This window comes from Furipterus horrens, unplaced genomic scaffold, assembly GCF_987537825.1.
Source record: "Furipterus horrens unplaced genomic scaffold, mFurHor1.1.pri manual_scaffold_5, whole genome shotgun sequence".
NCBI lineage: Eukaryota > Metazoa > Chordata > Mammalia > Chiroptera > Furipteridae > Furipterus > Furipterus horrens.
The window spans coordinates 103,443,847-103,462,375 of record NW_028327175.1 but is presented as its reverse complement, the minus strand read 5'-3'; the positions used below and the strand labels follow the sequence as shown (position 1 = coordinate 103,462,375).

General features: G+C 41.7%; 1 pseudogene; it reads right to left on the bottom strand.

Annotated features, from left to right (window-relative positions):
* Positions 1-16,548: 16,548 nt before the first annotated feature.
* On the bottom strand, positions 16,549-17,830 carry LOC150009200 (annexin A2 pseudogene; annotated as a pseudogene).
* Between the last annotated feature and the right edge of the window lie 699 nt (positions 17,831-18,529).

Genomic DNA, 18,529 nt, shown 5'->3' with positions numbered 1-18,529 from the left:
CCTTTTGAAAGGCAAATATCAATTCACCATCCCAGAGAGTAGTGAATTCACAAGTTAACCGCTGTGCAGAGGATTTTCCTGGTAACTATCAGATTCAATGTTCCTAGAACATAAGCTGGTTAGCAAGGTCAATATCTCAGAGAAAATTTAAAGTTAAAAAAATAATTTGAGTGACCTTATATCTGTGAGGTTCAAAACATGGACTTCGGAGCTGAACTCTCCATGTTTGTATGCAAGCTCCACCCATTAGGATCTGTGCAACCTTGTGTAAGTTACTTCACCTAAGTGTATCTCAGTTTCTTAATCTGTAAAACAGGAACCACAGACCCTGATCATGATAGGCAGAACAGTGGCTTTTCAGAGATGCCCATGGTCTAATTCCTGGATCCTTTGAATATGTTAGGTTCTATAACAAAGGGGGATCAAGATGACAGACAGAGTTAAAGTTACTAGTTAGCTGACCTTAAAATAGGGAGGTTATTCTGGATTATCTGGTAGACCTAACACAACTACAAGGGTTCTTAAGTATGGAAGAGGGAGGAAGAAGAAAGTCAGAGATCTGAAAATGAAACATTGTTGGCTTTGAAGATGTAAGGTAGCACAAGCAGAGGAATGCAAGTGGTCTCTAGAATTTGAAAAAGACAATGTTTCCCCTAGAAGCTCCAAAAAGAATGCAGCCCTGCTAACAATTTGATGTTAGACAAGTGAGACCCATTTTGGATTTCTGGTGTCCAGAACTCTAAGATAATAAATTTGTGTCACTTAAAGCCATGAAGTTTGTGCCAATTTGTTACAGCAGCAGAAGGGAGCTAATACACCCTTTCACGCAGTTTTGTAAGGATTAATAAATGAGTTAATTTATATAAAGCTCTTAAAACAGTGCCTAGCACATAATTGGTGCTATATATTATTGGTGTTATAGAAATTGAAAAAAATTAGAAAAATCAACCACTTCCCCTAATGAGTTCATGGATCCAGACATTAATCATACAGCAGCTAACATTACATAAAATGAGAGATAACCAGACATCAGGTGTCTCCTGATTGACAAACACATGGCCACATGTGAGGTAGTATTCACCAAAAAGAAACAGAAACCCGATGAAACTACCAATGTATCAAAAATATGAAATACAGAGGAACACTTTAAATGATACTACAGAGATGCAATCAGCAGGATCTAGACTGTGAGAAACCCTACATAAATGCTTCTCAAATTTCAACATGCACATTAAATACCCAAAGATCTTGCTAAAATGCAGATTCTAGGCCAGCAGGTCCAGGGTGGAGCCTGGGACTCTGCATTTCTAATGAGCTCCCTGTTGATACTTGATACTTCTGACCCATGAGCCACATTTTGAGTATCAAGCCTCCAAAATAAATAACCCATTTTTTTCACTAATAAAAGGACTGTAGGGGAGTCTATACATTAACTATTACAGTTTCACATTTGGACAAATTGGTAGTAGGATGGAGTCATTATCAGACAAAATGCAGTAAAGGAACAAGTTCCATGGAAACTAATTATTTTAGTTTTGAACAGGTTGTATTTGAAGTGTCTTTGGCATAGAGAAAAATTCCAGAGCTGCCTAAAGCATCATTTATTTGAAAAATGAAATCAAATTTACAACTTTACAAATCTGTACTGTCCCTAAGTAAGGGATCATTTTGCGATGAAATATTTCCATTAAAAGTGATCTATCTTTTAAAAAAAGAAAAAGATACATCAACCAATTACAATGTGTAGAACTTTAGTTGGAATCAGATTCAAAGAAATTCAAAAACATATATTAGACGGTAGGAAATTTGAATCATGACTGGATATTTGATGCTCTGAGGAGTTATTGTTAATGTTCTAGGTGTACTAATGGTATTGCGGTTATGTTTTGAAAACCCTTTGTCTTTTAGAGATCCATATATTGTAATAAGCACAGATGAAGTATTAGTGGCTGTAACTGACTTCAGAATAATGTGGATGGGGGAGTGGATAGGGACATAAATGAAACAAAACTGACCATGAGTCGATTGTTGTTGAAGTTTCATGAGGGGCACCCGAGAATTCATCACACTATTCTCTCAACTTTCACACGCATTTGGAATGTCTCCTATGAAAACTGTTTTTTAGGGTACTTATTTTTTAAATCTTCTCTGTTAGCTAACCCTTCTCTTAAACCATCCTCTTCAAATATTCTAGAAAAGACTGCCAGGGCAGGCTCTTCTACAACTTATATCTTATACAGAGCTGACCACTTTTAAGTGCTCACAGACTTGAAATTTAATGGGTTTTTTTCATGCTTTCATTCTCCTTTGTTTCATTTTTGTAAGTCACAGCACATGTGTGACACCTTCTGTCCCTTACTGAAATGTTTCCTCCCCCAGGAACGCTCTTCCACAGAACTTACCCAGAATTCTCTGAGGATCCTCAACTCGCCACTCAATGTAAGCAGACAGCCCAGTCTCTCTCCATCCCACTGCCCTGTCACAATCCTCATAGCACTCTCACTATCTGAGATGTCCTTGTTCCTCTACTCATTTGCTTCATTTTGTCTTTCTTTATGCGCCACTTCACCCCATCCTCCCCTCTGGAATGTATTCTCCATGAGAACAGGAACCTTGTCTGCCTGTACATTACCAGGCCCAGTGCAAAATAAATGAGTGAGTGATGAATGAATGAATTGATGAATGCTGTAAGTACATTGTAGGCATAGCTCTGTAGAGCCTGTAATATAGCAGGTCAACTGCATACTTGCTAAGAGGATTATATACATTCATATGACTATCACATTTGTAGTCTTTCTCACCAAGTCAGAGGTTGGCTGTGAAGTGGTAACTAAACGTTTTCTCAAGCCAAAACCAATGCAGCTGCATAATCCATTCCTTTCAAATAGAAGTTTTGGTCCCTACCAACTTTCATTGGACACTCAAGCTCTTGGTTCACAATGCTTGGTCACAGGGAGGTCTCTGAAAATCAGAGATGATGGTACATGGGATGCCTGTGGCCACAAACCCTCTCATCATCTAGGAAGCCCTCTATGCCCATCTAACTAGCCCCATGCCAGGGATTTATCAAAGGACCAAGCTCTCCACTGAAAGTCAGAAGTAGTGCTGGCTTATTGGAAAAGAGGGGTTTTAAGATAGAGACTTCACTCTAAATCCCAGCTTCATTAGCTATGTCCTGGAGACCAATGAACATGACCTTTGTGGAGTAACATAACCTCTATGATCTTCACTATCATCTACAAAATGGAATAATAATAATACTGATATATACCTTGTAGGTTTGTTACGAGGATTAAATGAGATGTTATTTTAAAATATTTAATCCAGTGCCTGGCATGAAGCAATCACTTACTAGATTTTACTTATCACTACTACTGCTACTGTTATCACTGTCTTCTGACCTCAGGAGAGCCACTTAATTCCTCCAACCTCAGCAACCTCTTCTCTAAAAAGGAGTAACAATGTCCTATATTCAGAGTATGGTGCCCCTCTCCCTTATTTCCTTCAGTTTTGTGCTCAAATATTCCCTTTTGAAGAAATCATTCCTGACCACCACCACCCCTTTCCATATAAAATAGCCCTCACTCTCTCTTCAGCCCATTCCTCAGCTTTATTTTTCATCCCAGGACCTACCTATGCAATTTATATTTATTTGTTGATTGTGTGTCTTCCTTGCCCAAAGGTCAACTCCAAGAAAGTTATGGACTTTGTTCTTGTGTTCACTGCCTCTCCTTAAAGTCCAAAATAGTGTCTGGCACATTAAAGTACTCAATTAATGTTTCTTGAAAAACAAGTGAATGCATGAAATCCCATAACTCCTGACAACAATTAGCCAGCCCTGAGTTGCTGCTTGATAGATGTTAGTTTTTTCTCTTCCTTTCAAGGCCAGAATAAAGGAATGGCTCTAAATATTTATCTGGGGTAGGAGTGGGTTGGAAGGGAGAAAGGAACACCCATAGTTCTGCCTCCTTCACCCTACTCCTCCAACCATCACTTCAACAATCAAAACAATAACTCAGCCACAGGTGCAAGAAGTCCGGTGCATTCCTTATCTCCAGTGAGTTCTTTCTGGTTAAGAAACATTAGCAGAAGCAAGGAGTCCCTGGGGGTTCACTGTTTGTAGAAAAGAATACAGGCAGAATTTTGACAGCTGCTCCGTTCCCCATAACCTCAATAAATTGTGTCTGACCAACCTAATGTGAGGTTCCTGAGGGTTAGGGGTGTGCTGCTTTGGAAGTCTCAGAAGTAGAAAGTCAATGGTTTTGATGTAAGGCCCCATTTACAGCACCTGAAACACAACATCCATTACCATTTGGCCACTGTCAAATAGGCCTCAATGCAGGGATGGGCAAAAGTAGGTTTATAATTGTGAGTACGCAAAATGAAGTTTGTTCTTGCATTATTATTTATTAATTACTGTGTTATTTATTTGTATTACAACTATAAACTTACTTTTTCTCATCCTTGTATAGCCATACAAGCAATCTCTGGGTCTTGAAAACCAATTTAAAAGCCAATGGTCAAATAGCTGAACCATCTTTAACTACAGCAAACAGCTAAGACAAGCATGTCATTGCTCTACTGAAAACTCTCCACTGGCCCTCATCACACTAGGAATAAAGTCCAAACTCCTCTCCCAGGAACATGCCAGGTCCAGTGGAACTCCACTCCAACCACAATCATCTTCTCTGTGTTCCTACAGCAGGACAATCATTGTTCTGCAGGGCCTTAACACATTGTGTCCCTTCTCCTGCACTGGCTCCTTCTCCTCATGCAGACCTTAGTCCCTCTCTGCTAACTAAAGTAGCACGACACTCCAGCCTGTTTAAATGTCATTGGAGCACTTGAGACCTGGGCAATGTGCAATCACTTTGTTAGTTTCTTTTCTTTTAAGTATATTTTATTGATTGTGTTGTTGCAGTAGTCCCAATTTTTTTCCCCTTTGCTCTCCTCTGCCAAGTACCCTCCTTCCCCCAGAAATCCCACCCATCTTAGTTCATGTTGATGGGTCATGGATATAAGTTCCTTGGCTTCACCCTTTTCTTAACTTCCCCCTGTCTATTTTGTACTAACCAATTATGCTTCTTAATCCCTGCACCATTTCCCCATTTCTCCCCCTTCCCGCTCCCAGCTGATAACCTCCAAATAACCCCTATACCTATGATTCTGTTCCTATTCTGGTTTGCTTAGTTGGATTTTGTTTTTATTTTTTAGATTCAGTTGTTGATAGTTGTGAGTTTGTTGTCATTTTAGAGTTCATAATTTTGAACTTTTTTTTCTTAAATAAGCCCTTTTTACATTTCATACAATAACAGCTTGGTGATAATGAACTATTTTAGCTTTACCTTGTCTGAGAAGCACTTCATCTGCCTTTCCATTCTAAATGATAGCTTTGCTGGATAGTGTAATCTTGGTTGCAGGTTCTTGCTTTTCATCACATTGAATACTTCTCACCAGTCCCTTCTTGCCTGCAAAGTTTCTTTTGATAAATCTGCTCATAGTCTTATAGGAACCCCTTGGTAGGTAACTTCTTTACTCTTGCTGCTATTAAGATTTTCTCTTTATCTTTCACCTTTGGCATTTTAATTATGATGTGCCTTGGTGTGGTCCTCCTTGGGTCTAGCTTGTTTGGGACTCTGTGCTTCCTGGACTTGTATGTCTATTTCCTTCGCCAAATTTGGGAAGTTTTTCTTCATGATTTTTTCACATAAGCTTTCAATTTCTTGCTCTTCCTCTTCTCCTTCCAGCACTCCTATGATTCGGATGTTGGAATGTTTAAAGTTGTCCCAGAGGTTCCTAAGCCTCTCCTCATTTTTTTCAATTCTTGTTTCCTCATTCTGTACTGGTTGACTGTTTTCTTCTTCCTTATATTCCAAATCATTTATTTGAACCCTGGTTTCCTTTCCTTCACCATTGGTTTTGTGTGAATTTTTCTTCATTTCATTTAGCATAGCCTTCACTTCCCTTATGTGTTTGCCATACTCAAGCATATCTGTCAAGCTGTGAGCATCTTTATCACCAGTGTTTTGAGTTCTTCATCTGTTAGGTTGACTATCTCCTCGTCACTTAGTTCTCCGACTGGAAACTTGATCCGTTCCCCCTTTCGGGCCATACTTCTCTGTCTCCTCATTTTTAAAGGCTCCCATGTTTGTTTTCCTCTGTGTCTTAGGTAGAGCTGTTGCCTTCTGTTACATTGTAAGGGGCAGAGCCTTAGGTATTCATCAGTACAGGGCAACCCATTCCACCATGTTGTGGCACTGTATGTGGGGGAGGGGTCTGAGAGAGAACAATGCTGCTTGCTCAGCACTCGCCCCTTTTCCAGACACTTCTCCTACTTCTGAATGGGACTGGCACCCCTCTAGCCGTTGCCCTGGTTGTCGCTCCCAGAGTGGGTGGGTCTGCAGCTGTGCAGACCATGGGGGGCCTTTAAAAAAGCAGACTCTCTGCTGAGAAACCGGCAGTTTCTTCCTCCGCCCCAACCCCCACTTGTTTGCACAGTCAGAAGCAATGAGGCTTGATTTTCCCTGGCACTGGGACCGTGAGCTGCATGATCTGGTCGGGATCTGGGGACGCTCCCCAGGTGTCTCTCCCCACTTTTTAAAATGTATGATTGTGCTTTCCACCAGCCTGCCACCGCTGCTACCACTGCTGCAGCCACCACACCGCATTCTCTCTGCCCAGGCTCTGCCCCTCCTACCTGTCTGGATAAGTATTTCTTCTGTATATCTTTGTTTGTTGGAATTCCATGCAGTGTGATTTTCTGGAACTTCTGGTTGTCTCCAGTTTTGAGGTAGTTGTATTCCTTCTTAGTTGTGGAGGGAGACCCAGCATGTCTGTCTAGGCCTCCATCTTGGCCAGACTGTGAGCTTCTTTACATGCTTATTTCCTATCCTCCCACCATCCACTTGACCACAGGTCCTTGTCTGAAAGAACTTTGCCTGTCTGGCTCACAGCTCTGTACCCCTAAAGGATTCTGTGACACATAGTAGGTACCCAATATATTTTGTTAAAGAAATAAAGGTATTTTTATCAACATTCTAGTCAAGGAGTTGGCAAACTTCTTGTAAAGATCCACATAGTGAATACTTGAGGATATGCACGCAATATGGTCCCAGTCACAAACTACTTGATATCCCCATTGTATCTCAAAAGCAGCCAGAGACAAGATGAAAATAAATGGCTATAGCATTGTTCCAACAAAACTTCATTTACAAAATCAGGCAATGGGCTGGCTTTGACCCACAGGCCATAATGTGCAAACTCTTCTACTAGACCAAGGCTGAATTCAAGTGTACTGTCCTTACAGTTACTTGGTGTTATTTCTTGCCCACATACTACAACAGCCACTGCATGATATATAAATATTGAATAAACCAGTCTGCATTGTATCCAGTGGTCTGCCTGCAAATACTTTCATCATCATACAAATAGGCTCCACTCAAGTAACAAATATTAAGTGCCTCCAGTGTGCCAGACACTGGGCTAAGTGCTGACAATATAACACTGTGTAAAACAGACCCAGGTGTTTCATAAAGTGAACTGCTGTACATTAAATCTCCAAACTTCATCATTCTTATAAGCGGAATTTTGAACCCTTTGATCATCTTCACCAATTTCCCCCACTGCCCAGCCCCTGGAAACCACTATTCTACTCTCTGTTTCTATGATTTTGGCTTTTCTAGATTCCATATATAAGTATCATACATTATTTATGATTCTCTGTCTTATTTCACTTAACATAATTTCCTTAGGTTTACTCAAGTTGTTGCAATTGAGAGGATTTTTTCTTTTATGACTAAATAGTATTCCATTGCAAATATATACCATATCTTTGTTATCCATTCATCAATGCATGCACACCAAGGTTTTTCCATATCTTGACAACTGGGAATTTTGCAATGAAGAGGGAAATGCAGATCTCTCTTTGAAATTATATTTCCATTCCCTTCAGGTAAATACCCAGTAGTGTAATCACTAGATCGCATGGTGGATCAATTTTTAATTTTTTGAAGAACCTCCATACTATTTTCCATAGAGGCTCCACCAATTTACATTTCCACCAACAGTGGAGGAGGGTTCCCTTTTCTCTACATCCTTGCTAACAGTTATTATGTGCTGTCTTTTCTTATAGTAGCCATTCTAACAGGTGTGAGGTGATACCTCATTGTGATTTTTATTTAAATTTGCCTGATGGTTAGTGATGTTGAACATCTTCTCATATACCTGTTGGTCATCTGTATGGCCTAATTGGAGAAGTGTCCATTCACGTCCTCTGCTGATTTTTAAATCAGATTGTGTAGGCTTTTTTTTAATGCTTGAATTGTATGAATTCTGTATATATTTTGTATATCAGAAAAGTGGGGTGAAAATATTTTCTCCCATTTTGTAGATTGTCTTTTCATTATGCACTCAAAGCATTCTGAATTTGAGGTTAAGTGGGACTTCCAATCAAGATGGCAGCATTGGTAACACAGCTTGCCTCAACCACATCAAAATTACAACTAAATTATAGAACAACCATCACTCAGAACAGGTGAAAAGCAAGTTGACTAGAAGTCTGACAACTATAAAATTAAAGAAACCACATCCATCCAGACTGGTAAGAGGGGCAGAGACATGGAATGGGCTGGTCCCACATACATGGGTAGTGGAAAAAATTTGGGAGGTATATCTCAGAAGTGAGGAGCCCAAGCATTACACCAGGTCCCCCAACCCAGGGTACCAGTGCCAGGAAGGTAAGTCGCCATAACTTCTGGCTGCAAAAACCAGCAGGGATTGAGTCAGTGGATGAAACTGTGAGAGCCCCACAAAGTTCCTCTTAAAGAATCCAACCATGAACTTACTCAGACCCACTTCATCTGAGCTCTAGCACCAGGGTAACAGCTTGAAAGGCACCAATGGCATACAGGGAAGAAGTAAACTGTCTGGCATCAAGGCAAGAGCTAGGGGACAGCTTTCTCCCAGAGAGAAAGGTGAGAGAGCCACAGAGTCAACAGGGAGGTGCCATATCTGAGACTCCATTAACCTGGCTAAGACTGTTTGTCCCTACCCTAGAGATCACCTGAGACTCCATCCCACCCAACTTACAGCTGTTAATAGTAGTTCTTCCATATGGATGGCTTGTCTTGGCTCAAGTTCTACAACTTTCTAAATACTTTCAAACAAGCAACAGTTGGCATCAGTGAGCCCCCAGCACTCCATACCTCTTGCTAAGAGCCTCAGGCCTGACACCAGCAGCAACTATCCTGGATTCACAGCTTGGCTTCACCTGGAAATTTCCAAGCCCAGCACAAGCAGCAGCCATCTCAGATTGCTTTGTAGCTCAGGCAGAGTGGCTCCAGGAAAAACATACATGGGGGCTGACCTTGGCATGCACCACCCAGAAACCCCAGGGCCTGTGAACCCAGTGGGCAGTTACAGATCATGTCAGAGCACCACCCTGCTCCTGCACAGCTGATCCTCCATGGAGGTCAGAGGCTGGTGCTCAGTGGTCACAGTCAATCCTCACAGCTGAATGACTGGGGTAAATCCCTCCCATCGACCTGTCAACAGCAACCAAAGCACAACTAAAGAGGAGGGTGTACTCAGTCCACATGAAGGGTGCACCTTGAGTAACCAGCTTGGGTGATAGGAGAGGCTGTGTCATGGACCCTACAGGACACCTACTACATTAGGCCATGCACACTACCAAGACACAAAGTCAGAGCAGCTCTACCTAATACATAGTAACAAACATGGAGATGTGGCCAAAATAAGGAGTCAAAGAGACATGGCACAAATTAGAGAGCAGATCAAAACTCCCAAAAAAGAACTAAACAAAATGGAGATAAGCAATCTATCAGATGCAGAGTTCAAAACACTGACTATAAGGATGCTCAAGGAACTTAGTGAGGACTTCAACAGCATAAAAAAGATCCAGTCAGAAATGAAGGATACAGAGGAGATCCAAAATGAAAGAGGAGTAAGTGGAAGTTACATTAACCTCCTCCAAGGACCAATCTGAAATTACAACTTAATTGTGGAGAAATCACCCAGAATAACCAACTGAACACTAGCTGAAGAAAAGCCTTATAACCATGAACAGACAGAAGAGGCTGCTTCATCACAACATGACTGGTAGGAAGTATGAAGACATGAAAGGGCTGGCTGGGCTCCCACGGGTGGCAGCTAAAGAGACAGAGAAACATCTCAGCAGATGGGGTTCCCCCTCAGAAGGGTGGGGTCTAAACCCCCAGCTGGGCTTCCCAACCCAAAGCAACAGAGCTGAGAGTTAAACAACATCCAGCTCTTAAAAGCAAAAAGCAGAGGGGTTTTTGGCTGGCCTGAGACAGCTGGAGACAGAAATATTTACAGAGACCATGCACAGAAATACATTGGCACCCACTTACCCTGGGCTCCAGCAGAGGGAGAGCAGAGTGGACTAGAGATGCTTAAGGAGAGTTTGGGGCAGTGGCCTTGAGGAGAGAACTCAGGGAGCAGCTGACAGGGTCCCAGTGCTGACTCATCCCCAGTACTGCAGGCAGACCACTCCCCTCCAGGTGGTGTCAGTCTGAGGGGAAGCAATAGCCCCACCTGCAGGAATTAATCTGCCCTGCCTGGTGGTGCTTAAGCCTGACAGCTGATCACAGATAGAATAGACCAAAAACTGAAGGAGACAGACAAAGACAATAGATCCCTGGTAGTATTGAACAGGCTGCCTAGGCTCAGACTGGGACGTGATATGATGTCACCAGGGGCAGATCCAGGAAGTAAAGAAAGTGCATCTCTACAACAATATACAAGATGTGGTGACAGGAGTGACACTGAGTCAGCTAGCCAGAGGAAAGGAACCACCAAAGAGTGACACAGAAAGAACCAAAACCCAAGTACAACCAGACAGCCCACAAAATGACACAAGGGACATCCCAAGAGCATCAAGTTCAGGAGATCAAGGAGACAGCACCACTGAACCCCACAGGTCTCCTACCACAGAAGGTCACACCGTAAAGACAGGAAGTCAAAGCAGATCATTCGAAGAAGCAGAAACAAACAAGAGTCACCTAAAATAGGGATATGAAGAAATCACCCCACATTAAAAAAAAAAAAAAATGAGGAATTCCCAGAAACAGTGTTAAAATAAATAGAGAGAGGTGAGCAAACTATCAGACATGAAATTCCAAACAAAGGTTATAAGGAAGCTTAATGAGCTCAGTGAACTTAAAGAAAACTACAAAGAACTCCAGGGGAACTACAAAGAACTCCAGGGAAGCTACAGGTAACTTACTGAGAACTACACCAGCATTAAAAAGGACATAGAAACTATGTCCAGAAAGAAATTAAGAATATAATTTCTGAATTGAAGAACACCGTAGAAGAAATCAAAAGAAGGCTAGATGAGGCAGAGGATCAGATCAGTGAGATGGAGTACAATGTAGAAAAAAATTTCCAGACAGTGAAACAAAACAGAAAACAACTGAAAAAGAATGAAGATGTTTTAAGAGAGCTGCAGGACAACAGGTAACAATAATAACCGTATCATAGAAATACCAGAAGGAGAAGAAGAGGAGCAAGGGATAGAAAACCTGTTTGAAAAAGTAATAACAGAAAACTTCCTGAACATGATGAGAGAACAAGTCACACAAGTCCAGGAAGCACAGAAGGTCCCAATGAAGATAAATCTGAAGAGGCCCACTCCAAGACATATCATAATTAAAATGGCAACATTCAAAGACAAATACAGAATCCTAAAAGCAGCAAGAGAGAAACAGCTAATAATATACAAGGAGCTCTAATAAGGCTATCAGCCAGGAGGAAATGGCAAAAAAAAAATTTCAAGAAATGAAAAACAAAGGCCTAGAACCAAGACTACTCTATCCAACAAGGCTCTCATTCAAAATGAAAGGTTAAATAAGGAGTTTTCCAGATAAAAGAAAGCTAAAAGAATACATGTCCACCAAACCAGCATTGCAAGAGATGCTAAAGAGTCTGCTTTAAGAAGATGAAGAAACAGAGAGAGAGAGAGGAACACAGATACAAAGGGGAAAAATCACAACAAATAAGTACCTATCGATAATAACTTTAAATGTAAATGGATTAAATGCTCCAATCAAAAGATATAGATAGCTGAATGGATTAGAAAGCATGACCCACATATATGCTATCTACAATTGACCCACCTCAGAACAAAAGATCTACACAGACTGAAAGTAAAGGAATAGAAAAAAATAAGAAAAGGGACATTAAAAAAAAAAAGCTGGGGTAACAATACTTATATCAGACAAAATAGATTTCACCAAAAATGCCATAAAAAGAGACAAAGAAGGACGTTTCATAATACTTAAGGGAACAATCCATCAAGAAGATATAACCGTTGTAAACATATATGAACCCAACATAGGAGCACCCAAATTTATAAGGAAAATGTTGGAGGACTTCAAGAAGGATATCGAGAACAGCACACTCAGAGTGGGGAACTTTAATACCCCATTGTCAACAACAGACAGATCTTCAAAGCAAAGAAACACCAAGGACATTGAAGCATTGAACAACATTCTAGATCAAATTGACTTAATTGATATATACAGAAATGTTCACCCTAAAGAAACAAAATATACATTCTTTTCAAATGCACATGGAACAATCTCAAAGATAGACAATATGGTAGGACACAAAACAAGCCTCAACAAATTCAAGAAAACTGAAGTTATATCAAGCATCATCTCAGATCACAATGACTCGAGACTAGAAGCCAACCTCAAGGAAAAAACAAAAACATTCAAATTCATGGAGAAAGAATAACATGCTATTAAATAATAAATGGGTTAACAATGAAATCAAGGAAGGAATCAAAACATTTCTGGAAACAAATGATAATGAACACACAACAGCCCGAAACCTGTGGGACACAATGAAGGCAGTCCTGAGAGGGAAGTTCATAGCAATACAGGCCTATCTCAAAAGGATAGAAAAATCTCAACTAAAGAACCTAACTCTACAGCTACAAAAATAAGAGGAATCAGAGCAAACAAAGCTCAGAGCAAGTAGAAGGAAGGAAGTAATCAAGATCAGAACAGAATTAAATGACATAGAGACTAAAACCAGGAGCTGGTTCTTTGAAAAGGTAAACAAAATCAACAAGCCTTTAACCAGACTAATCAAGAATAAAAGAGAGAGGACCCAAATAAATAAAATCAGAAATGAAAGATGAGAAATCACAACCGATATCACATAAATACAAAGAATTGAAGAAGTTACTATGAACAACTATATGACAATAAATTGGACAATCTAGGTGAAATGAACAAATTTCTGGAAATATAATTTTCCAAAACTGAATCAAGAAGAAGGAGAAAGCCTGAATAGACTGCTAAAAACGAATGAAATTGAAGCAGTAATAAAAAAAACTCACAGCACACAAAAGCCCCAGACTGGATGGCTTTACAGGCTAATTTTACCAAATTTTTAGGGAAGAACTAACCTCTATCCTTCACAAACTATTCCAAAAAATTCAAAAAGAAGGAAGACAACCAAACTCTTTTTATGAAACCAGTATTATCTGAATTCTAAAACCAATTAAAGACACAACAGAGAAAGAAAACTACAGGCCAATATCACTGATGCATAGATGCAAAAATCCTCAACAAATATTGGCAAACCAGATCCAGCAATACATTAAAAAGATTATACACCACAATCAAGTGGGATTCATCCCAGGGATGCAAGGGGGGTTTAATATTTGAAAATCAATAAACATAATACATTATATAAACAAAATTAAAGACAAAAACCACATGATCATATCAATAGATGCTGAAAAAGCATTTGATGAAGTACAACATTCATTTATGAAGAAAACACTCAGCAAATTGGAAATAAAAGGAGTATACCTCCACATAATAAAAGTCATATGTGAGAAACCTACAGCCAACATCATACTCAATGGGCAAAAACTGAAAGCATTTCCCCTAAGATAAGGAACAAGACAAGGATGTCCACTCTCTCTACTCCTATTCAACATAGTTTTGGAAGTTCCAGCCACAGCAATCACACAATAAAAATAAATAAAAGGCATCCAAATTGGAAAAGAGGAGGTAAAACTCATTATTTGCAGATGACATGATAGTGTACATAGAAAACCCTATAGACTCCACAAAAAAAACTACTCGACCTAATAAGTGAATTTGGCAAAATAGCAGGGTACAAAGTCAATATTCAGAAATTGAAGGCATTTCTGTACACAAACAATAAAATATCAGAGGTAGAAACTAAGAAAAAAATCCCATTTACTATAGTAACAAGAAAAATAAACTACATAGAAATAAACTTAACCAAGGAGGTAAAAGACCTGTACTCAGAAAACTACAGAACACTGAAGAAAGAAATTAAGGAAGATACAAATAAATGGAGGCATATACCATGTTCATGGATGGGAAGAATCAACATCATCAAAATGGCCATACTACCCAAAGCAATCTATAGATTCAACACAATCCTATTAAAATACCAACCACATATTTCACAGACCTAGAACAAATACTTGAAAAATTTATATAGAATCAAAAAAGACCCTGAATAGCCACAGCAATCTTGAGGAGGAAGAACACAGTAGGAGAAATCACAATACCTGACATCGAACTGTACTACAAGGCCACTGTAATCAAAACAGCCTGGTACTGGCATAAGAACAGACATATAGATCAATGGAACAGAATAGAGAGCCCAGAAATAAACCCCGGTCTATATGGTCAACTAATATTTGACAAAGGAGGAAGGAACATAAAATGGAGTGAGAAGAGCCTCTTCAACAAATGGTGCTGGGAGAACTGGACAGGGACATGCAAAAAAATTAAACTAGACCACCAACTCACACCATACACCAGAATAAACTCAAGTGACACTGTAAAAGTCCTAGAGGAAAACATAGGCAGAAACATTTCAGATATCCCACGCAGCAATATCATCATCGGCAGCCGTCCGTCTCGAGAGACGATGGCGTAGCTTCTTGAGAGTCTATCTGCACCGCCGAGAATGGCTGTGCAGTCCGACTCGGGAGTGACAATCCCTGCCGCACTTGTTACAGGTGAAGGCAGATGGCTGTTGTTGCTGCTGTTGACGCTGCTTCCGCCTCGATCTTTTCTGGGCCGCCTCCTCGTTGCGCGCAGCCTCTGCGCGTGACGTACCTTGCCTGACCGCGAGCCTCCAGGCTAGGCGGTCGTCTGCTTGAACTTCCCATGTGTTGAGATTGATGGAGCATTGTGTCATATCCTTTTTGCAGATGTCTTTGAACCGCAGTTTTGGGCGCCCTGTCATCCTCTGGCCTTCTGCTAGCTCGCCGTAGAGGAGGTCTTTGGGAATACGGCCTGCATCCATTCTTTTGACATGGCCGAGCCACCTGAGGCGTCTCTCACTAAGAACTGCATGCAAACTGCTCATGTTGGCTCGCTTCAGCACCTCGGTGTTGGGGACCTTATCCTGCCAGGCGACATGCAGGACGCGTCGCAGGCACCTCATGTGGAAGCTGTTGAGTTTCCTTTCGTGCCTTGCGTAGGTGGTCCACGTCTCGCTGCCATAGAGGAGAGTGCTGAGTACGCAGGCTTGGTAGATGCGCAGTCTGGTTTTCTCAGTGGGGCTGGAATTGTTCCACACTCGCCGGTTCAGTTTGGCCATAACTGTGGCTGCCCTGGCGATTCTCCGGTTGACCTCCAAGTCGACTGACAGAGAGCTCGAGATGGTGGACCCGAGGTAAGTGAAGTCGTTGACAACCTCCAGGGTGTATCCGTCGATGGTGATGCATGGGGGAGTCCCCGTGCCTTGAGCCATAACATTCGTCTTCGTCAGGCTGATGGCTAGTCCGAACTCCTTGCATGCGTGGGAAAGGCAAGTGACTAGCTGCTTGAGTCCCTCTTCGGAGTGTGATGTCAAGGCTGCGTCGTCGGCGAAGAGCATCTCACGGATGAGCACCTCTTTGACTTTGGTCTTGGCTCGTAGACGGGCCAGGTTGTAGAGCTTGCCATGGGATCTGGTGTGAATGAAGACACCCTCGCTGCAGTCCTTAAAGGCGTATTGGAGGAGCATGGAGAAGAAGATTCCGAACAGCGTAGGCGCGAGGACGCAGCCCTGTTTTACTCCGCTGCTGACTGGGAAGGCCTCAGAGGTTGCGCCGTTGTAGGACACCGTGCTGTGCATGTTGTCGTGAAAGGACATGACCACAGCAAGCAGATGTGGTGGACAGCCAATCTTCCGTAGCAAGCTGAAGAGTCCGCTTCGACTGACCAGATCAAACGCCTTCGTGAGGTCGATAAAGGCGAGGTAGAGTGGTTTATCCTAAGGCAAGGGAAACAAAGGAAAAAATAAACAAATGGGACTACATCAAACTAAAGAGTTTCTGCTCAGCTAAAGAAAACAACAGCAAGATGAAAAGTGAACCAACCATATGGGAAAACATATTTGCCAATGATACTTCGGACAAGGGTTTGATCTCCAAAATATATAAAGAACTTTCTTTTTTGGGGGCTGTTATAAAGTAAAAATTTAGTTTATTCATTTGTTTACAACACAGTACACAAGAGGCAAAGTGTTTCACATCATAGATTTCACTTCCAACTCCTTGGAATGTTCATTTCTTTGGCTAAAAGGAGAGACTAGACGGGAAAGCCAGGCGACGCTTGAGCAACTGAAATAAGGTCGGGGCAGGGGCAATGCTGACACCTTCCTCATGGGGATGTGCAAAGGCGGCTATTAGTTGCAAGGTGATTTTCTAGAATCATTAGCTGGAAGCACAGGAGCACCTCTCCTGGATGCTCGAGCCGCCTCGGCCTCAGTCATCCCCACCACACAGGTATAGCAGCGCTTTCTGGTAGTCACCCTTTGTGTCTTGCTGGATCTAATAGTACAGGGACTTGCCGTACTTCTTCTTGAATTCAGACCTGGTTTTCAACATGTCCACTTCACTGTGGGAGATCATGATTCTGATCAAGACCTTGTCGCGTGTCCCCTTGCCCTTCATGGAGTCATACAGTCGGTCAGCAAAATACAGGGGCTTGTTCTGGATGCACTGGACCAGGTTCAGGAAAGCATTCTCCAGGTCTCCCTTGACTTCCTTCTTGATGCTCTCCAGCATGTCATAAGGGCTGTAGCTCTTGTACATTTCAAATACTTTCTGGAGGTGACACACGCTCCGCTCGGTCATGATGCTGATCCACTTGGGAACATCAGTTCCTTTCCTCTTCACTCTAGCATCATAGAGATCCTGGGCATCTTGGTCAATCAGCTCATAATCAATGACAGAGCCATCTTCTGCTCTTCTACCCTTTGCAAGGGCAACCATCAACTTGCGGAAGTCACTAGATGTGTCAGAGATAATGTCCTTCTCCAGGTCAGTCTTGTACATCTCCTTGTAGACTCTGTTAATTTCCTGCAGCTCCTGGTTGGTCCTGGAGCAGATGATCTCGATGAGAGAGTCCTCATCAGTCCCCAGCCCCTTCATGGAGGCCTTCAGCTCGGAAGCATCATACTGAGCAGGTGTTTTCAACAGGCCCAGAATCACTGTCTCCAGGTGGTCAGACAAGGCTGACTTCAGTGCTGACGTAAGTTCCTTTTTGGTCCTTCTCTGGTAGGTGAAGGCAATATTCTGCCTCTGCTCATTGCTGCGGTTGGTCAGAATGTTGACGATGGTGACCTCATCCACACCTTTGGTCTTGATGGCCGTTTCGATGTTCAAAGCATCCTCCTCGGCATCAAAGTTGGTGTAGGCTTCGACTGACCCGTATGCATTTGGGGGTATCGAGTGATCACCCTCCAAGCTAAGCTTGCACAGAATTTCATGAACAGTAGACATTTTGAAAGAAGCTGGGCCAGGCACTCAGAACCGTGAGAGTCCCCAGATGCAGAACCTAAAATATATAAAGAACTTATATGACTCAACACCAAGAAGACAGACAATCCAATATAAAAAAATGGGCAAAGGACCTGAACAGATACTTCTCCAAGGAGGGCATATAGAGGGTCCATAGGCATATGAAAGAATGCTCAACATCACTAGCCATCATAGAGTTGCAAATTAAGACCACAATGAGATACCACTGATCAGAATGACCATCATTAACAATCCAACAAACAAATCAACAAATCAACAAATCAACAAACAACAAGTGCTGGCGAGGATGTGGAGAAAAGGGAACCCTACTGCACTGTTGGTAGGAATGCAGACTGGTGCAGCTACTGTGGAAAACAGTATGGAATTACCTCAAAAAACTAAAAATGGAACTGCCTTTTGATTCAGCGATTCCACGCTAGGATTATGCCTGAAGAATCCTGAAGCATCAATTCTAAAAAACCTATGCAACCCTGCTTTGTTCATAGAAGCACTATTTACAACACCCAAGTGCTGGAAACAGCCTAGTGCCCATCTATAGATGAGTGTATTAAAAAACTGTTGTACATTTACACAGCAAAATACTATGCAGCAGAAAGAAAGAAGAAATTCCTACCTTTTGCAACAACATGGATGGAACTGGAGAGTATAATGCTTAGTGAAATAAGCCAAACAGAA